The sequence below is a fragment of the Gorilla gorilla genome, chromosome X, assembly GCF_029281585.2.
Source record: "Gorilla gorilla gorilla isolate KB3781 chromosome X, NHGRI_mGorGor1-v2.1_pri, whole genome shotgun sequence".
Classification (NCBI taxonomy): domain Eukaryota; kingdom Metazoa; phylum Chordata; class Mammalia; order Primates; family Hominidae; genus Gorilla; species Gorilla gorilla.
In genome coordinates, this window is record NC_073247.2 from 23478879 (window position 1) to 23501854 (window position 22976).

Sequence of the window (22976 nt, forward strand, 5' to 3'; positions counted from 1 at the left end):
AAGATCATGATGTGACCTGGGGATAAAGACTGAACACAAAGCTCAAAGCAGTGCTCTCTAAAAGCAGGGTGTCCCTTGATGTCTGAAGAAATGACAATGTTGACCTATAGGCTTCTAGGTAAGGTTCCAAAAATGTACCCTCAGGGTCCATCTTCCATACTCAAAGCTTAACTTCAGTTCCCCCACAAAGATTTGCTTTCTCGACGCAAAGAAGGCCAAGATGTAGGATCCATGCTCTTCTAATGTGGTCTTCTACAAAATTCTCAATGGGCCCACACTCCCCAGCAATCTGACTTATGAGTCCATATTCCAGCTGTTTAGCTCAAGGGCTCACAAGGCAGGTGGGTTTCACTTAAAGGCAAAAGAAGAGGACAAGAGTCGTGGGGGTAGCTCCCCACAGGTGAGGGCTGGCGGTTGAGAAGGCAGGAGAAAGTGTCAGTTTCATGGCTGACGGGAATCCAGTGTGACTTCAATAGCTGAATTGAGGCTGGGCGCGGTGGCTCGTGCCTGTAACCCCAACCCTTTGGGAGGCCGAGGCAAGAGGATCATTTGAGCCCAGGAGTTCAAAACCAGCCTGGGTAATGTAGTGAGACTTCGTCTTTACAAAAAATAATGATAATAATAATAATAACAACTTGAGTGAGCCTTCATCTTTCTGAGCCTCAGATTTTCCATCTGTAGATGAGAATCTTATCACCTGCCCTGCCTATCTTGCAAGGTTCTAGTAGGAATTCGAAAAACAAATGAATGCAGAATACATTGCCTGGTATAATAATACTCAATAAAGGGCAGCTATTGTTCATATTACTTCATGTATAATAAAAAAGTTATTTCTTGTAATTGAATTCCTAGTAAATATGAGAGTCTCCCTGCAGTAAAGAAGAGAACAAACTTTATGCTACTAGAAAAAATATGTGGCTATTTGCCTATTGTGGTGGAGAGAATTATCACTCTCCAATTCAGGACAGGGTCCATGTCCTGTACGTCACATGGGAAAGGGGAATTTAGGTGGCAGATGGAATTAAGGTTGCTAAGCAGATGACTTTAAAATAGGGTGACTATCCTGAAGTTTTGGGATGGACCTAATGTAATCACAAGAGTCCTTAAAAGCAAAAAAGGAAGATGGGACTATGCAAGGGAGGACCAGCAGGATGGCAGCCTGAGAAGGACTTGGCCGGGCACTGCTGGCTTTGAAGATAGAGGGAGGGAGTCCTAAGCCAAGGAATGTAGAAACCTCTAGAAGCTGGAGAAGGCGAGGAAATGGATTCTCACCAAGAGCCTACAGACAGGAATGCAGTCCCGCCGACACCTTGCTCTTAGTCCAGTAAGATTCATGTCAGACTTCCGATCTACAAAACTGTAAGATAAAAAGCATGTGTGGGCTGGGTGCAGTGGCTCACGCCTGTAATCTCAGCACTGTGGGAGGCCAAAGTGGGCAGATCATCAGAGGTCGGGAGTTCAAGACCAGCCTGACCAACATGGTGAAACCCCATCTCTACTAAAAATGCAAAATTAGCCGGGAGTGGTGGCGCATCCCTGTAGTCCCAGCTACTTGGGAGGCTGAGGCAGGAGAATTGCTTGAACCCGGAAGTTGGAGGTTGCAGTGAGCTAAGATCGTGCCACTGCACTCCAGCCTGGACAACAAGAGCGAAACTCTGTCTCAAAAAAAAAACAACAAAAAGAAACGTGTGGCCATGGACACAAACAAGGGAACAATAGACACTGGGGCCTATTCGAGAGTGGAGGGTGCGGGGGAGTGAGGATTGAAAAACTACCTATGGCTACTATGCTGATTACCTGGGTGACAAAATAATCTGCACACCAAACCCCTGCAAAATGTAGTTTATCTATAGGACAAACCTGCACATGTATCCCTGAACCTAAAATAAAAGTTTAAAAAATGTGTGTGTTGTTTTAAGCCACTTCGTTTGTGATCATTGGTTACAGCAGCAATAGAAAACGGACACACCTGTCAACAGAAATTCTGGAGTAATGGCACATTCTTGGATGTAGGAATGAAATGTTATTAGCTGCACAGTTTTTTGGAAACTCCTTTACTCCTCTTCTCATGATGAATTAGTCACAGATGAATTAGTATTTTTCCCCCCATTTATCTGGCATGGATTGTAGTTGCTGAACTAAGGCAGCTATTTACAGCGCTCTTCTTATACCTCCGACTATGTTTGCAGAAACTTACATACAAAATACTGTTGCCTGATTCAGGCTGCCTGGTTTGGTTTTGAACAGGGTGTGTCAAGGTACATTCAAAGGGAAATTCTGACTCAAGGGCAAAGTGATGTTGATAGAGTCCAGCTCAAAATATTTAGAGAAAAAGATGGGTATAGTCAGACAGGGGGCTTTCTCCCTTGTGTTTTCAAGGTTTTCCTGAGAACAACAGACATATTGTGGCTTTCCCCTTAGCTTACTATTAACATGAAGCGAGAGGTCAATGACACTGTCTGGCTCCTTAAAGGAGCTAAGAGAAGGGAAGAAAAATCCAAATTCCCAGGTAAACATCTGTAAAAGGATTTGGAACTGAGGATAAGGAAGTTCCGAGGCTTACTGAAAGGGAAGGGAAGGCAGCATGGATCGTACTTCCTGTTGTGAAGCTCAGCACTGTTTCACAACAGCTGGGGGCTGCTGTCTCTTCTGCTGTAATGAGGAAGCAGCGTTCTTGGTTCCTCCATATTACACGAGTTAATGACCTCTACTGCACGGTGAAATTGGCATAGGGAGAAGAATGGGACGCTTGCCCCTGTAAATACAATAAAGCTTTTTTTAAAAAAATTGCAGGAATATCTTTTCATAGATAATGTTATTGAATATGTCACATGTCCTTTACCCCTCTGTAGGCTCTTGACTTGTCTGGAGATTAAAACAGCTTAAAGAGATAAGTACTCACCAGGGACTGCCCCTTAGCATGCATTTGTTGTCACTACACAGCCAGGGGCTACTACAAAAGCCAGCATAGTCCTTTAAAAAAGGAATTCGGTTCGTGTCTTTCTTATCATATAACTTTGCTACAAACCCCACAAAAACTGTTTTTGCAGCAAATTTGCCTGGAAGGTCGGCCAGGAAATTGTGAAACAACATTTTTACCTTGACAGGAGACATGATAACTTGCCCTTATCCTTCTGCAGATAAGTCATACTGTGGCTAGGTTCACACATGTGAGATACAGTGAAAAACTGAAGAGACTTCTTGGATATCTCATTGGATAAATGCTCAAAAATCTAGATTTTTTTTGGCAAAAAGTCTTTCAGGTTAGCAGACAGAGGTTGGCTTTCCTTATCACACCGTGCGAGTTCAAATTCAGATTGGGCTATTAACAAACTGTGTGGCCTTGACTAAGTTAATTAACATCTCTGTGCCTCAGTGTTCTCAACTTTAACGGAGAGAGTAGTAATACATATGCCATATTCTTGGTGTGAGAATTAAGTAAGGCAACATATGAAGCCCACAGAACAGTGCCTGATACTATAAAATGCTCCATCAATGTTAGCTATTTTGATTAGACAGAATGGATGTAAATTCGTGATTGAGGAATAGAAGGTACAGAAACAGATGAGTCATCAAAGGGAAGGAATGCTTGAAAGCCCAGGAAACACTGCCCACCCGCATGTATGCTATCATTTGCACCCAGCATTCAGGGTTCTCCTGAATGAAGAAGGTTCTCTTCCTGCCTTCTTCTCTCCTTTCCTTGTTTCCCATGACAATCCTTCTGGAAGTGTCTGCACCAGCCACACAGGTCTCCAGGGCTTTCCTATCTTCTTCCCCTCAGTCTCACACATTCACAAGGTTTTTGTTTTTTTAAAAAAAATTATTGGAAGTGACTTTAGATATCTTGCTTGTGTTATAACTTTAAAAAATCTTGGGCCGGGCGCAGTGGCTCACGCCTGTACTCCCAGCACTTTGGGAGGCCAAGGCGGGTGAATCACGAGGTCAGGAGTTCAAGACCAGCCTAGCCAACATGGTGAAACCCCGTCTCTGCTAAAAATACAAAAATTAGCTGGGTGTGGAGGTGCACACCTGTAATCCCAGCTACTCTGGAGGCTGAGGCAGGAGAATAGCTTGAACCCGGGAGGCAGAGGTTGCAGTGAGCCAAGATCGTGCCATTGCACTCTAGCCTGGGCGACAGGGTGAGACTCCATCTAAAAAAAAAATAAAAATAAATAAAAATAAATAAAAAATCTGGACCAGAAACACTGCATGGTTTTACAAACTTATTCCATTTTGTACTTAGGAAATATAGACTAAATTCCAGGTTTTCAATTTCCTTACCATTGTGCCATACTAAATATTGGGGATTCTACTCTTCTGGCAGTGCAAATCTGTGCTACTCTATTCATTCTCCATCATTGCTTAAGCTTCCAGGTTTGGTTTCTTATCTCTCCATTAGATTCTAAGCATTCCAGGGCAGGGATCAAATGTAAGCTTTGTATTCTCAAAGGTATCTCAAGTTCAAATCTCAAGTCTGACACTGGTGAGAATCTTCAGTAAATATCTAATGACTTTTGCATTGCTTCAGTGATTAAATGGCTATAAAAGGCAGATTGTTTCCCTCCTACTGAAGGCACTGTGGATAGGTGCACCCATATCGAATGGCCCCTCACTATTGTGAGTGCTGGCTGTTTTCATCACAGTGGGTGGCATTCTAGGCTCTTCCCCCAGGCTTGGAGTCTCTCTCAATGCCATGATCTTAGCATTCTGCCCGTTGACCACACTGGAAGTGAAACTACATGCTTATTTCTCATGGTGGGACACAGTGTACAAGGAAGTAAAAAAAAAAAAAAAAAGGGAAAAAGAGAACAGACCTACTTTGTTCCCCTTAATCTCAGGTTTGGTGAATTACTGAGTTTGGGGCAGGCTTTAAAGGCTGGTAAATGACATGACATTGCCTCCTTTGTGGCTACTGAGTTCCTTTTGCAGGGGGATGGAAGACAGTTTCAAAGTTTTAACTTTGATCATCTTACCTGGGAAATGTAAGAAAGGCAGGATCCTCACCTGTTATGATGGAGTGCAGGGCCCAGGCAGGGGACACTGCAGGGACTTGTGGTGGCAACTAGTGCATTATCTTCTTGTGTCTTCATTTCTTCTGGATGAAGTTCATGCCGAAGACTTCTTAGGAAACCCATTCGTTAAGGGGAAGGTACTCCATTGCCTCACTTAGTTACATATTATCCTGGCCTTTCACAGCCTGGATTAAAGTTTGAGGCCTTCTCTCTAATGCAAGCTCATGGTAGGATAGAATATCACTCTTGTCAGGCCATTCATATTGACTGGTCTTTGACATACTCCGGATACTCTGAAAATACTGCTCTGCAGTTGTCAGCATTTTAAAAGTGGGAAAACCATGGTTAAAACAAACTAAATATGGCCTGAGAAGAACTCCATACTTCTATATTTGAGTCCTTGTGGACAAACTATAGCCTAGCTTAATAGGCAGACAAAATTGAAAACCTAACTTAGTAGTATGCACCTGTAACAATAGCTAAGTCTTGGCCAATCCCAGTGGCCATACTTCAACCATTCATACACCGCTGAGTGTTCAAACTGTGTTCAAATAAGGCATATGCCGAGCTGTAACCAGCCCAGTCGTTCTGGACCTCATTTCCCATTTCTGTACATAATTTCCCTTTTTTTGGTCTATAAATCTTCTTCCATCACGTGGCTGCACTGAAGTCTCTGTGAATCTGCTGTGATTCTGGGGGCCGCCCGATTCAGGAATTGTTCATTGCTCAATTAAATTCCTTTACATTTAATTTGGCTAAAGTTTTTCTTTTATCACCATTGCCAGGCCTCCTTGGAACACCTATCTCCCACCATTCATTGCCTTTCATGGACTAAATCAAGTACCACTTTCTGTTTCAGCCTAGAAAAAGTATTTCCTCCTCAACCTTAGAGAGAGGAGGCTAGACGAAATGGCAAGTACCTTCCAGTCCCAACATCCTAAGCATCTCCTTTCTCTTGGTGTGAAGTGATATAGGGAAAAGAAAGTAGGAGTTGGAGTCAGATTTGGATTCCAAAGGCAGTATTCCTGCTTCCTGGCTGTATAGAGTTAAGTGAGTCCATTTCTTCAAGGCTCAATTTTCTCATCTCTAAAATGGGAATGACGATACTAGTCTCAAAGTGCTGTTGGGAGCACTACTGAGGTCCTGCTTGCAAAGCATCTAGTACAATGCCTGGCCCACAGTAAGCATTGAATGCATTTAGCTATTATTATTATTATTAATAGAACTGTGTAAATAACATTAGTATCTTTTATGGGACTAAAAAACAAAACAAAAAAAGAACTGGTCAGGTGAATCCTCACATGTTATGTTAAAACTCTAGGGACCAGGCCAGATGTGGTGGCACATGCCTGTAATCCCAGCACTTTGGGAGGCCGAGGTGGGAGGATCTTTTGAGCCCAAGAGTTCAAGACCAGCCTGGTCAACATAGCAAAGCCTCATCTCCACTAAAAAAAAAAAAAAAAAAAATTCTGCCTGGTGTGGTGGTGTACACCTGTGGTGCCAGCTACTCGGGAGGCTGACGTGGGAGGATCGCTCAAGCCTGAGGGGGCCAAGGCTGCAGTGAGCCGTGATCATGTTACTGCACTCAGCCGGGGTTACAGAGTGAGACCTTGTCTCAAAATAAAATAAACAGACAAAAAACAAAATTATAGGAAATAATAAATGCCAGTCTTTCTCCTTCATTTCAGGGCCCAAATCACATCTTGCTGTTGTTGTATGACTATTTTCTTTTTGGTCTTCTTTCTACTATATTTAACTTTTGCATGTATTCCAGAGTATCTAACAAAGTGCAGTATGCATGGTAGTGTATTACAAAACATCTAAGACATTGAATTGATCATCTGTTTCTTAGCTGGCCAGTCTATCATGGCAAATAATAATGAACTTCCACCATTCTGACCAGTGCTCAGAGTGATTTGATAAAGCAGAGATGGACTGGAATTGTCCACAACCACACATTCAGCGACATCCAAGTTTTTCATTGGCCATGCTGAGGAGCAAAGCTATTTAGGGGCTGGGGGAATTGGACCTGGATGAGGACAGAGGTTGGGCATAAATAAACAGGTCCTTCACTCTGTCACTCAGGCTAGAGTGCAGTGGCGTGATCTCAGCTCACTGCAACCTCCACCTCCCAGGTTCAAGCGACTCTCGTGCCTCAGCCTCCCAAGTAGCTGGGATTACAGGCATGTGCCACCATACCCGGCTAATTTTTGCATTCTTGGTAGACACGGGGTTTCACCATGTTGGCCAGGCTGGTCTCGAACTCCTGAACTCAAGTGATCCGCCCGCCTTGGCCTCCCGAAGTGCTGGGACCACAGGCGTGAGCCACTGGGCCCAGCCTCGGTCCCTCTTATTGACCAGCTACTTCAGACTAACACTGGCCACACACTGTATCTCATAATCCTTTCAGTTGTCTTTAAAATAGAGATTTTTGTCTTCCATTTTACAAATGAGGAAACTGACAGCCAGAGAGATTAAGTAAGCTTCTCAGAGTGGAGCGAGGACTTGCAACTTCACAGCCGTGTGCTTCTCTGCAGTATTGCCTGGATTTAGCAAAGTGGGATTTAAGGATTGCTTCCTTTGTCTTTACCTGTACTTAGGAAGTAGGCTTAGTTCTCTGAATAATCCACTTCTTGGACCATCAGACAACTATTTTCACACATACTTTCATCTTTCCCTAGCCTCCCTGAGTAGGTTAGGTAGTTATTCTTTGCGTGTTTTCCAAAATGGTAAGGCTTCAGGTAGACTTTCAAATTGTAAGAGTCATTTCAACAGAATTAAAATGTTCCACCCGAAGCCTTATACAGACAGTGCTTTGAATACGTCTCCAAAAAGTATCTGACTGAATCTAATTTTTTTAAATGTGCTTTTGCTTAACTTACATTCAGTAAGCCCACCCCGTCTCAGACATTTTTACTTCTGAAGATCACTGGGGCCAAGCGCAGTGGCTCACCCCTGTAATCCCAGCACTTTGGGAAGCCAAGGCAGGGGGATCGCTTGAGGCCAGAAGTTTGAGACCAGCCTGAGCCACATAGTGAGAACCCCATCTCTACAAAAAAAAAAAAAAAAAATTAAAATTGACTGCTTGTGGCGACACATGCTTATAGTTCCAGCTACTTGGGAGGCTGAGGTGTGAGGGTGAATTGAGCCCAGGAGTTCAAGGCTGCAGTGAGCCATGATCACACCATTGCACTCCAGCCTGGGCCACAGAGCTGTCTCTCTAAAAAATAATAATAATAAAAATAAAAAAGAGAGAGAGAGAAATCAGAAATAGCTCCTTATAGCAAATACATTCAGAATTTCCCCATAAACATAGACTCCCATGACAACCAAACAAAAAGAGACAACGAAGGAGAAACTCACTCTCTTAAAGCCACCAGCTGTAAATCCTTTCTGCTAAAAACTGTAGGACAGTATAGATTCTGTTTAAATTTTTATTTTTATGACTGATGTAAAGAATGATCCTTTGTTTAAAAGCCCTTTCTACTACTCTCTCTATGTTATATCTAAACTGGTACAGAGATATTGGTATAAAATATCTCTCCAATGGATAAATTGATTAATTGACTTGATAAGTTTGACTTAACGTGTATATGTCAAAAATCATTTTGAGTATTTCCACACACTTTGGGCTTCCAACGATCTGCATCCTTTCCCCCCACTGAGATTCTCTATGCTGGCATGTTTTTCTATGGCACAGTGAGGGAGCAGTTGACACTGTATAGGCCAAACGACCCATCTATTTCTGTTTTCTCCCTTAATTTACAATATCACTGATTACACCTAATAATTCCATTCTAAAATACATTTTTACACTAATTTTGCTACTCAGGTTCAGGTCCTAGGAACACCATCACCAGGGTATACTATGGATTCAATTTTGGGGACATAAACATGTTCAAACGTCTATGATGAAAAAGAAAGGTTTACTATTACTTGCCATCCTCAGTTCCATTTGTCTTATTAGAACCTTGCTGGGCACAGTGGCTCGAACCTCTAATCCCAGCACTTTGAAAGGCCAAGACGGGAGGATTGCCTGAGGCCAGGAGTTTGAGACCAGCCTGGACAACATAGTGAGACTCCGTCTCTACAAAAAATAATAATAAAAAAAATTAGCCAGGCATGGTGGCATGCACCTGTTCTCCCAACAACTCTGGAGGCTGAAGAGAGAGGATCACTTTAACCCAGGAGTTTGAGCTTGCAGTGAGCTATGATCACACCACTACATTCCAGCCTAGGCAACAGAGCAAGACTCTGTCTCAAAAAAAAGAAAGAAAGAAAGAAAGAAAAAATAGAATCCAACAATCCCCCCACCCAACATTACGTTTCCTTTTTCTGTATCCTGGGCAAAGAATATCAGAATTTTCATACACAGTAAATTCTCTATATGTGCTTGTCACTGGGGTAGTTTAAAAACCAGTGCTATGGGGTACAGGTTTCTCTCCACAAATCACCACCGAATCAGCTTCTGACAGATCTGCAGCTAGAATGACTCTTGGCCAATCCTAGGATGATTCCTTTATTCATTAGTGGCTTTCAATGCCTTGGGGCTACTCTTTCTGTTATTTGAGGACACCATGCAGCATGCAGCGGTTTTTTATTAACTCACTAATTGTGCCATTTCTTTCACTCTTGGGGTGATGTTGTATGTGTTCTAATATAAGATATAAAACTCTTCATCATTTTTCCCTGTTCGGATGATCTATTCTGCACGAGGACTCCCTGTAAGAATATTCATAGTATTCAACTGTAGTAAGAGAAAGTTTGAAATAAACTGAATAGCCAAGTGAAAGGACATTGGTCAGACAAGTTATGGTAAACAAAATGGAATGCTAAACATCGATTAAAATGAGATGTTTGCTACTACACACTCATTAAAAAATTTTTTTAAATGAGATGTTTGACTGGGTGCAGTGGCTCATGCCTATAATCCCAAAACTTTGGGAGGTCAAGGTGGGCAGATCACTTGAGGCCAGGAGTTCGAGACCAGCTTGGCCAACATGACAAAACCCCATCTCTACTAAAAATACAAAAAAAGAAATTAGCTGGGCACGGTGGCATATGACTGTAATTCCAGCTACTTGGGAAGCTGAGGCACAAGAATCACTTGACCTGGGAGGTAGAGGTTGCAGTGAGCCGAGATCGCAGCACTGCACTCCAGCCTGGGTGACAGAGCAAGACTCTGTCTCAAAAAAAAAAAAAAAAAAAAAAAAAAGAGAGAGAGATGTTTGAAGGGTATTTTAAGTTATGGAATGTTTGCAATGCTACAGTGAATATCCTTGTACTGAATCATGTACACTGATGCAAGAAATTCTGTAGGATATATTTCCAGGAATGGAATTGCTCACTCAGAAAGCTTAACTATTTTGCATTTTATATATATTGGTGAGAAAAACTTCAAAAAGATTGTACAAACTTATAATCACAAAGCAGTAACCGATTGGATGAGATTTTTTTTAAGAGACCATTTTTAATCCATCCAGTTTAGTCTAGCAACAAGCTGGAATGCTCTAAGAGAAACTCTAAAACACTAATTTGTCTTTTCACTCAAATATGTATCTTTTTCTGAAAAAATGTGTAGTGAACTATATATAAAAATCATTCTATAAAGCATTTCTTTTATGTTACTAAATTAATCAGTAGAAAGGACATGTATTATAAAAATGTACTGTTGAAAACATGTTTTCTCAACATCCTAAAAGCTTCAGGCTGTATAGAGACAACCCAACTTTGTGTCTAAATGCTGTGTCATTCATATGTTCCAGCCTTGGTTTCCTTATTCTTAAAATGAGGAGTTGGAATCTAAGGTCGGTTTCAGATGTAATGACTCCATGATTTTACAATACCTCTTATCAACTGATTGTAGTAACCAAGAGAACTTCCTTCTCTCTCCTAATAATGACTTTTTAAAAAAAAAAATTGGAGACAGGGTCTCACTCTGTCACCCAGGTTGGAGAGCAATTATAAGATCCTAATTCACTGCAGCCTTGACCTCCTGGACTCAAGTGATTCTCCTGTCTCAGCCTCCCGAGTAGCTGGGACCCTGGGTGCGCCGCTACGCCCGGATAATCTTTTACTTTTTGTAGACACAGGATCCCAGTATGTTGCCCAGGCTGGTCTCGAATTCTTGGACTCAAGTGACCCTCCCACCTCGGCCTCCCAAAGCGCTGGGATTACAGGCTTGAGCACTGCACCCAGCCAGAATGACATCTTTTGTCATAGGTTGTGTTTAGTCCGCACAAAAGCACTTTGAGGTCTCAGTATCATTGTGCCCATCTTACAGAGAGGAAACTAAGGCACGGAAAGGTCAGTAACTTTTCTGAGACCACAGAGCAAGGCAGGGGTGGCAGAGGAGCAAAACTGCAATCCCCGGGGGCTGGGACAACAGAGCCACATTCTTTCTCTTTTCCTCCCTTTCTTCCCTATTGTTAACAGATGGAAGCAAATCTCAAAGTGAACCCTACAAAAATTTTGACATTGCATTCCATAGCTTAGATAGACGATGTTTGTTTCTGTGATCCAAGGGAGAAGATTCTTAAATTACGTTCAATTGAATGTACACGTCCAAACGTGGCTTAGCTTCTTTATGTCTTACGCTGTAAGAGTCTTTTTATGATTTGTTTTGATTTTTATGTTTTTTAAATTTTTCTAGGATATGTGCTTGATAGTACTGAAACAAAGGCAGAAAAGAATCCTGGGGTAGGGGGGTGAGTGGGAGGGAATTCTCTTTAAGGTCAAATTGAGTTACTGTCTCTTACAGATGAAGATGAATATGCTCTCTCTCACCAGACAGATTCTTGTGGCCCACGGAGAAATCTGAGCTAGTTCCCTTTTCTTGCTAATGAAGGGTCATCACTGAGGAGACTGAAGGGGAATTTTTCAAACCAGGTGAGACTAAGTGTGCAGGGTAGGCTCTCAACAGATGTTGGCAGCTGCCTTTCCCTCAAGGTCCCACCTCCCCCACCCCAGACTTCCAGACACAGGTAGCTCAGGACATTTTCGTACTTTGTGCCAGGTAAGAGATGCTCTTCAAATCTGTGACACGTTGGAAAGTTTTTTTGTTTTCTTTCAAATCACTTGGATGTTCCACATCTCCAAATAGCAAGGAAAAATGCTTGATCTTGCATTTTAAACTTTCTTTCTTGTTGGTCTTAATTTTCTTTATGTATTTATTTATTTTTTAGAGACAAGGTCTCCCTCTGTTACCCAGGCTGGAGGGCAGTGGTGTGATCATGGCTTACTGCAGCCTCAAACTCTTGGGCTCAAAGGATCTTCCTGCCTCACCCTCCAAGTAGCTGGGACCACAGAGGTGCACCACCATGCCCAAGACAAAGAGTCTCAGGCTGAGAGGCAGCAAGTGCAAAGGCCCTGGCAGGGTGGGAGACTGCTCACTGTGTCGCAGGGAAGGAGAGGAGACCTACAGTGACTGATGGGCGGTCATGGCGTGTAAGCAATGAAGAAGGCTGATGAGGCCCCACCCATTGGCCTTATGTCACTGGGATCTTTTTCTCATGCAATGGGCAGCTAATGGAAGGTTTAGAGCAAGGGAATGAAGGGCTCTGATGATTCATAATAATAATAGCATAGTGTGACTATTATGATCATTTTAGAACTATCACTCTTCTAGCAGGATTAGGAAAGAGGCCCTACACCAAAAACGTAGACAGGGAGACCCAGTCCAGGAACAGGTGGAGATGATGGATTAGCAAGGGAGGGCAGGGACTGAAGAGCCGTGGGTACTGAGTGCACCAAGGGCACTGAGAGAAGGCCTGGGCTGCTGATGCCATGCTCTTGTGTTGCTTTGCTTTAGTGTTACTGCTGTCCTGCCCTTTGGCCAAGGGAAAAGATAAGAGTAATTTGAAAGGAAATATCCCTGGGAGAATAACAGCTTGTTTACCTGAAACGGATAATTCCTTGGAACAGGACTTGCCAGCTTTCAAGGATTCTAAAATTATGAGGCCAATCTGCACTTTAACCTGGACATGATCAGGATGTACTAAACTGAGACCGGGGAACCAGCCCTGGAGTTAAGACTCCTATTTTCAGTTTTGCTTTCGACCTTCCATAAACTGTTCCAATTCTCACTCATCTCCTGATACCATATTATTTTGGGCATCGCATTTCCATGACTTGACTCCCTACACAAATTCTGCTTTGAAGCTTTTTCTATGCTGAAGCCACAATGGATCAATTCAGTCCAATAACAGCTCAGCGGAAGGGAAGGGAAGTCAGTCAAAGCAGGGATCTGGTGTCAAGTAAACACAATAATAGGCTTTTAACTGAATGAGTCTTTCCCTTTTTATTTTTACTTTTTTATTTTTTTATTTTTATTATTTTTTTTTTGAGACGGAGTCTCGCTCTTTCGCCCAGGCTGGAGTACAGTGGCGCAATCTCGGCTCACTGCAAGCTCCGCCTCCCGGGTTCACGCCATTCTCCTGCCTCAGCCTCCCCAGCAGCTGGGACTACAGGCACACGCCGCCACGCCCGGCTAATTTCTGTATTTTTAGTAGAGACGGGGTTTCACCGTGTTAGCCAGGACGGTCTCGATCTCCTGACCTTGTGATCCGCCCGCCTCCCAAAGTGCTAGGATTACAGGCATGAGCCACCGCGACCGGCGCGTCTTTCCCTTTTTAGCCAATTATTTTGTTGTGTAGACAGAGCCTCAACCAGCCCCGGTACCATTTGTCTCTTCCCAACGACTCCTCCCTATTCTCCTTCCTGGTAGTTCTGTGGGCTCCTTCATGCTGGTTTCCATGCCACAACCTATCTGGAATCTTGGAATTGCAGAACTTCAGAGGAAAGAGAAGTCTGGAGTATATCTGAAGTCATGACAAACAACTTCCTTTCCCCATAGCTGATAAAGAATGGGCCTGCAGGTCCCATATGAAGGGAAGGTGTGAACACCCTGCATGATAGGAAACAGTTTACAATGCCCTGGAGGTCCCTATGATTCACTGAGCAGTGCTGGACAACTACACAAAAGCAAATATATCCACCCGGTTCAGGGGGCTTAGCCAGCTGTTTACCACGCCAGCAGTTTTGCTGTTTCACACCTCATATCCTTAATATAGGGCATTCTCTTAAGGGACCTATCATGTCCCTTCCAGTACACTCATTGTCAGTCTTTCCTTTTTTCTCCTCCCTTCACTCTTTCCACATTTCATCCAAATTGTTCTCTTTTCCTCCCCCTCCAGGGGAGAACAGGAGGATGGCCTGTGCCCGTTTCCAGTCTTACCATGAGCACGGCCAGTTGGTGTTTACACATGAAACGGAACTAACTGATCTCCTATGCATGCAAATCAGAGGGAAGTACCTGTTTTCCTTTGAATTCAATAGGCAGCTAATGAGTTTTCCATTCCTTCTGATCTCAACCTGCTGTCACGTCCACTAGTGGGTGATCTCCTTTCTGTTGCAAAAGAAGACTTTCTGAACTCCTATGTGGGTGGTCATTTATGAAGGTTGATTGGTGTTTGAAAATAATTTAGAACTCTGTATGTTCATATGTGTATGTGTGTATGTGTAAAAATAAAACTTGATTGGCATGACATCATGGGTGCTGGGAGTGGGTCTGGTAACCAGGATAAAAAGTGGTCTTCTCTGTCCCTTGTCTGGCCACAATTAGGAGAGAGTCTGGATTGTCAGGAAATGGAGCTTGTTCCACCCTCTCACTGTGGCTTAAGAATTTTCTTCTCAACAATGAAAAGATGCACAGATCATAGTACAGGAGATAATAAGAGTCACTCTTGCTATCTTCAGCAGATCATAGTTGTACACCATTCTATAAAAATATGAGAGAGAGAGAGAGAGAGAGAGAGAGAGAGAAAGATCTTTGTAGGAATAAACATAGAAAGCCATTTTATCTACAAAGCCAATTCAACCTGGACTGCAGTACTCACAATCATAAAGTTCTAGTTAGGTTATTAGTTAGTGGTTGACAACCATAAAGTACCAGTTAGGTTATTAGTTAGTGATTGGAGGGATGCAAAAGCTGACTTGAATGCATGACTTCAATCACTTGGACACATGTTTAATTTCCTGTAAGAAAGCTGCAGAAAATCAATGACCTAAATATCTGAACTTGGGTATTTCCAAGGAAACCACCAGACTTCCCCATTGTCTTAGATTAAATACAATTAATAAAATGCCTAACAGACCCCAGAGGTCTTCTGTGTAATTAGATCAATAGCAGTACGACATCTGAGATTTACTTCTCTCTCCAACAAGACCCTTTAGGCTTGGTAACACATCCAAGTGGAAGAGGAAAGAAAGAAAGAAAAACCCAAAACCAAAAGCACAAATAAAACTACCGCTGAAATTAAGAAGTTAGGATCTTCCCAAAGGCAAGCAACTAAACTCATTCTACCAGTGAGACTGAGTGGAACCCTCTGCTCAGCCATTCCTCAGCATTGGACACGGCTTATTCTTGATGTTTGGATAAAATATGGGTTGGTCCACAGGAAAGACATTCATTTTAAAAATAAAATAAAAAATATGAGTTAGCATCAATAAAATTCTATGTTTTAAGAAATGCAGGTTGGTATTATCAGCCCTGATTTGCAGATAGAAAAACTGGCTGTGAGATCATCAGCAATCCTGACGTCTGGAAGATTTCAAGGCCGGGACTCAAACCTACGACTCTATAGTGTAGAGCTTATGCTGTCTCCTTAAATAGTCATGGCTTCGCTAGGCTCACTAGAGGGAGATGATTTCACGTACAATATTTAAAAAGTAAGGATGTAGGGGCAATGAAAATGTGGCCCAACTAATCTTAAAAGGAAGATAGTTCACTGGCATATCAGGTCATGAAACAACCACGAGTGTGAACTAGGAAACCACAATGCATGTGAGAATGGCCCAAACACAATTGACTGCACCATCTGGAGAAAAGGTGAAGCCTACACAGAAGAATGCCAAGTAGAAAAATGAGATGGGTTTATGTCAAGCGAAGATTAACATTTCACGTATCTTCTCACTTTAAGCACTTCGTCCTGCTTCTGGTATATCCCTTCACCCTGAGCTGAAGCGAGTTCATTAGCTAGGTGGAAAACAAGAGGAAAGCCAGTGGAAACTGACACTCTTTTTAGATTGTAACCCCTACTTGGGGCAAACCTACAGGATCTCAATGACAGAGGTTTGCTTTCTTAGTAAACAGCCTTGGAAATTCCCCCTCATCTTCCTTCATGGGTCTGGTGTTCTTCATCATTTTACCAGTGACTTATATGTTGGGAGAGAAAACCTGCTTGCTAGATATTAAGATAAGCTTATTAAGAGAAGAGGATAGGAGTTGGAAGGGTGGGAGTTGAGTACTTAGCATCTTGCAAGACAGGATCAGAATTTGAAAGAGATCAGAGGAAATTGAAAAATAATTCATAAACATAAAGTACAATAAATGCTTGTAGAATAAATAATAAAACAATGCAAAGCAATTATCCTAGGGAAAATAGAGATAGAGAAGTTGGTTATAACGCAAAAGGTCTATGGATCATGGTGATGGTACTTTTGCTTCTGAAATAAAAACTTAAGATGTATCACAACAAGTATAAATGTACTTCATAACACCAGTTCATTGAGTGCCTACTTAATTAATTCTGCTGAGATACTGATGAGGTACAGAAAAGGAAAGCGAGAATCAAAATAGTTTGACTGCCTGTTGGGCACTCAAAGGGTAGTTCTTGATTGATGCATTAAAATGTACTGTTTTTGCAGTCTTCAGCTTTATTGAGGCATCACTGACAAACAATAAACTGCACCTGTTTAAAATGTGCAATATGGTGAGTTTTGATGTATACACACATCTGTAAAACTGTCACCACAATCAAGATGATCAACTTATCTATCATCCCTAAAACTTCCTCATTCCTCTTGGTAATCCCTCCCTCTCCGCTCCCAGTACCCGGGCAACTACTGATCTACTTTCTGTGACTATAGATTATATTTTATAGACTCAATTTTATATAAATGAAATCACCCAGCAGATCTTTTGAGTCTAGCCTCTTTCACGCAGCATAATAATTTTAAGAGTCATCATGTTGTCTTAAGTGTCAATATTTCATTTATTTTTATTCCTGAGTGGTGTTTCATGTAGCTTATTTTTTGGTGCTCAGTTATTACTTCCCTGGAGAGATTAGTCAGTTGACACATTCTTATCCTATTTCTTTATTCTGTACTTTTTGTTTAACTCACATCATAGACTCACTAAATATTTATATGAATTTATTCAAGGATTTGGTTCAAAAATGAAAATCTCTTCGAGAGGATTCTATTGGGGGTCATTCATTCATTTGTTCATTAAGTCATTCAGCAAATATCAATTAAGCCCTTACTAGGTCCCAGGCATGGTGCTAGGCACTGGGGATACAATAATAAAGAAAAGAGACATGCATCCCTCACATTCTAATGAGAGGAGACATGTGGCAAACACAATAAAAGCAAAAATTATTAGTATGTTAGAAGCCAACACATGTGATTTAGACATAATAGAACAGGCTGAAGAGCCAACAGGCATCATCCTAACAATGCAGCCCGGATTCCAAACAGCTCCTGCAAGTTGGACTGAGTGTAGACTTTGGCATGGTTTTCTCAGTCACACTTATAAAAGCCCCATGGAAATCAACTTCCAACAGGACTTCAAAGAAACGGAGGCTGCCATGAATGGTCAGGTATTAGGGAATGAGGTCATCCTTCCACTGAACACTCCCCTACATCCCCTGCAGGTGTGTATGTCTTAAGCTTTTGTGCTCACCTTTAGGAGAAAGGCCAGAAAGTGGCTGCCACATTCTTCTCCCCCAGCTGCAGGAGTGAGGCCACAGAGGTTTACCTGGGAAGAATACTCTCCACAAACTTAAATCTCAGCACATTACACTGGTAAATGTCACATTCCAGTTCCAGATATCAATCTGGATCCAGGAATGTATGTGCTTCACTCATTCCAAGCACTCATTTGTTTGGTTTGGGGGAGGAGAGACAAGGCTAGAGCAATCTGAAAGTTCAATCAAGCCAAAATACCTTGCTCAAAAACTGATAAAACAGGGCCCCCAATCCATAACCAGAGAATGTTGGGCACTTTCTTCTCTGCAGAAATGTTTTTGCATTTAAGTTTAGGTAGATTTAAGAGAGGAGTGTAAGGAGAGAGTTTCTGTAACCAGAGGAGGGGAGGCTTCCCCGCCTGCCTCCGGAGCTTCTCCTCCAGGGTGATCTGGCAGCCATTCAAGGCAGCCTGAACTTTCTGAGAGACTTGATTTCCTGTTCCCACTGCCTCAGCCGACTGGAGGACTAGGGTGACCCGGCGGGGGGAGCAAGGGACACTAGTTAGTTTAGGATCAGCGGGTGGGAACTGTTTATCCCAACATGCTTAGAAATTCTTCCAGCAGCAACTGTAAAAATAAAAGTTTGAACTGTACAAGAAGCTTAGTTATTTCAACAGTGAACTTCAATCATGAGATTCTTGAATATCTTTTGGGAAGACAAGTTATTTTGTTTGTTTCATTCATTTAAAATATAAAACAACAGACTTCTTATAATGCAGAGGGGACCTCACTGTCACCTAGTTCAACTCACACATTTTACAGATGATGCAGAGTTCAGAACTATTCATTGACAATGGCTGGGGGGATGGGAGCAAGATCCATGTTTCCTGGCTCTGAACTCAGTGCAATTTCCTCCATGGATTATAGAGAAGTGCAATTCCAAATGCCACGCCTTAGGGGGAAATTTACTATATGTAAATTATACCTCACAACCTGACTTAAAAAAAAAAAGTATATGTTATCCCTGCTTCCTCCTGAACCTGGGTCTGCCTGACACCAAAGCCCCGGCGCTTTCCGCTCTCTGCCTCTCAGTAGTCTTATTGTCATTCCTGTGAATCCATGGTCCTTTAGTGGTTTATGTTTGAGGAGGGAGCTGTGGACTGAATAAACTATGCAGCACAAAGGCATTAACCATGGATTAATGGGAAAGAAAAGCTTGCTGAGTTCTGAGTCTGACGGGTCAAGAGCTTCTGATGGTGTCATGCAAATTTCACTTCCCAGTGAAATCAGTCACTCTCCGTGTAGAGGGGCCATCATATCTTAGCCAGTTCCTGCTTGGGGTTCAGAAGAGAAAACAAAACAGTTTGCCCCATGGTGGGAAAGGGACATTTGGTATTCTCCTTGGCTTCCTAGCTAATTACAAAGTGTTAATGACATTCAAAGGAAACTTGCCTCCTTCAGGGCTTTACAAATAAGGAAGGGCGGGGGAAGGTGAGCCAAAGAACAGACAGGGGCTCCGGTGAAACACAGGGCACGACCAGTCAGCTCCCAGAGCGGGAGGCAGCCTTAATTTACAAAGGAAATAGACACCCCGGCACAGGCTGAAATTGGGTGGGACCAAGAGTTCTTAAACTAATCACAGCTGGTTTCCAAACCTCAAAGATTTGTTATTGCAAAAACATTCTCAAGCAATAGATGAATAGATTGAATGGTGACAGAACAAAGAAAAAATGGAGACATTTTCCCCACAGCGGCTTCAAGAGAGGTTCAGAGAGGTATGAACTAGCAAAGTAACACATTTATCCAATCAACATTTTTTACCCATCTCCTACACTGGGTCTGAGGACACAGCTATCATGTAACATTTGACCTCCTCTAGTATCCTACAGAAAAACAACTAAAGCACCTTTGTGCAACTCAGAACTACAAGCTCTTCCTCATGATTTGGACAACAGGTGCCTTCAAAGAATGGTTCTTTTTCCTATATTTTCCTTCCCTTCTCTTAATGGAGAATTTTTTCTTCCACCCTAAAAAGGAAACATGACCATCAGTTTCCCAAATATGAAGAGGGAAATGCATGTGTGTATAAACAGTGGTTACCACCTAGTAGAATTTTAAGCCTTTAAGGATTTTCCCCCCTAACGATTGCAATTTCCTTCAGTTACTATTGTCCTATGTCTTATATCCAATGCATTATTTAGGTATTTCTTTACAGGCTTTTTAAGATTTACAGGTGTACCTGATCAAAAATAGCTGGAAAGATCTGAGATGTTTTTTACTGGATAATTTATTCCGTGTGTACCCAACAGCCAAGCATTTGGCAAATGACCAAAAATATGATTTATTTTTATTTATTTTGTTGAGACGGAGTCTCACTCTGTCGCCAGGCTGGAGTGCAGTGGCACGATCTCGGTTCACTGCAACCTCCGCCTCCCGGGTTCAAGTGATTCTCCTGCCTCAGCCTCCCCAGTAGCTGGGATTACAGGCGTGTGTCACCACACCCAGCTAATTTTTTATATTCTGGGTAGAGACAGGGTTTCACCATGTTGGCCAGGCTGGTCTCAAACTCCTGACCTCAAGTGATCCGCCCGCCTTGGCCTCCCAAAGTGCTGGGATTACAGGCATAAGCCCCTGTGCCTGGCCAAAAGATATGATTTAAAAAGCCAGAATATCTCATGCAAGAAATAAGCAGCTGACAGATTAAAATGGCAACTTTATGCTTTAATGGCAATGTAAACTATCCAGAAGGGACATTTATTGGTTCAACAACAATTGATTTTCTTCGCTCTCAACTATTAACAGGCCTTCTCTTTCTAAAAGATAGGAATGTGTACTCCAGTAACTAATTTGTTTATGTGTAACTAATACATTGAGAGAATCTCTGTAAGACATCTTTCTCTGGCACTTATTTTATCTTGATCCTGGATGGAAGATAATGATAACCAAGTGACCTGTTTGTTGACTAGGGCACACTTCAAAGCAGGTATGGATATTTGATTTAATGTACATTAGCAGGACATCGATGCAAGCGTATGAGTACTGAGACAGGTAGGCAAGTGGCAGGGTGAACTTCACTCCTTAAAATAGTGAGCTCAAGAGACATAACTACCTAAGCTGTCTGATTTTGTTCGATATGCTCTTTTAAAGTGATATAAGGCAAAATATATTTAACTGGTTAATTAGTGAAAATGTAGCAACAAAGGATGTCTGGTTAATTCATGGAAAATGGGAATTTTGAATAAATTTAAAGATAATGTTTGAATTAGGCAAATAAAATTAATTCTTGTGTTTGCATAAACACAGAGATTGGAGAATTGCTGTGTATTCAGTGTTCTTTCAAATGACCGATCATTCATTTATTTAGTACATGTGTATTGTGCACCTCTTGTATGGGTGGGAACACACCAGGTTCCAAAAATAAGACTGGGACTATGATAAAACTTTTACTCTCAAGGGTAACAGTTAAGTAAATAACAGCCACAATATGGGGTTTGAGAGGTACAGAACCACTAAAAGAGAGGAAAAGGGACACAATTTTGTTTGAGAACTAACAGATTCCAGAAAAGGTAAAGAATTAGGTGGTCTTTGACACAAGTCTTAAAAGAGTAAGTAGGCACTTGCCACACATAGAGGAAAGAAAGTACAGCAGACAAAGAATAGACCAGTCATGGTTATTAACTATCAACTAGTCCATCTTTACCACTTACTTGCTATTCGTTCCTGGACACAATTGATCTCAGGGAGGTAGTGAGTAGAATGGTGGTTACCAGAGGCTGGAAATGGTAGGAGGGATGTCAAGGAAAAAGAAATGCTGGACAATGGGTATAAACATACAGTTAGAGAGAAGAAATAAGCTCTAGTGTTCAATAGCACACTAGAGTAACTACAGTTATCCTGTATTTCAAAATACCTAGATGAGATTTGCAATGTTCTTGGCACAAAAAATGATAAAAGTTTGAGATGATGAATATCCCAACTACCCTGATATGATCTTTACATATTCATGAATCAAAATATCACATGTACCCCATATATATTTACAACTATTACATATCACTAAAAATCATGAAGATATTGGTAACTAATAGCTAACATTTATTCAACATGTACCATGTGTCTAACCTTCTCACCATCATTGTTTCCTCTGACACTCACAGTAACCCTCTGACACAGATACCATCATCACTGTCTGTTTTACAAATAAATAAGAATAAAAAGAATTGATTTCAATGTGTTTTGGGTGAGCAGCGCTGAGAGAGCCCTGATTCACTTGGATAAGAATGCAATGCGCTGTCTGGTTCTGGTTCAATTTTACATCTCAGAGCTTATGTACTGTGAGTGCAATAAATCAGGTGTGTGCACAGAAATTCAGGGCAGAGTTAAGCTCCTCCTAAGGAGTGAGTCAAGTATTTGTGATTTGACTGGATCACCTTAATTTAGATATCTTTACAAAGATATTAACCTATCAATCCAAGATGAAATTTTAACTAACATCAGGGAGATGAGATGGCCCTTTCCCTCTGGTATCAGAAGAAACCCTCTCCAAGAGGCAGAGGCAAGAGACTCTGTTTCTCCTGGGTTTCAGTTGCTGAAGGAAAGGACTTGCCACTGGTCTGTGGGAAAACTTTCTTGGGAGCTGTCTTTGCGTTTGAACTCTGAATTTTGTTCAGTACATCATTGTTCTAAGGATATATTTAGTGCTTTGTGAGTGTACATTTCAACATTCAGCTGTTGAGTGAGACAGTATTACGAGACATGATGCTCTTGATATCAGCCATTCTTCAAAGGGGGTGTTTATTATGGAACAAAAGAAAATATGTGCTTCAATCTAGAATTTAAAAGCACTAACTGCAACGTTTCAAGCATATATAAATAAATGTTATCTGTCTTACCATTTTCGGGAGAAAAGTGAATCTTTACATTTGTTTTAGTGTGACTTGTTTCTGATATTCTAACCTAAAATTTCACGGTCACAAAAAAGTACAAATTAAATGTTCTCTTTATGAAAAATAAAAGAGGGACTATAGCACAGGTGATGTGAGAAAAATAGTCACTAAAAAAAAGGAACCAAGAGTGAACAGTGAAGTAATCTATGGACTTGGGGTGACAATGATATGTCAATGTAAGTTCATGGGGTGTAAGAAAGGCACCACTCTGGTGGGGGATATGGATAGTGGGGAAGGCTATGGTAGGAGAACAGGGGGTAAATGAGAAATCT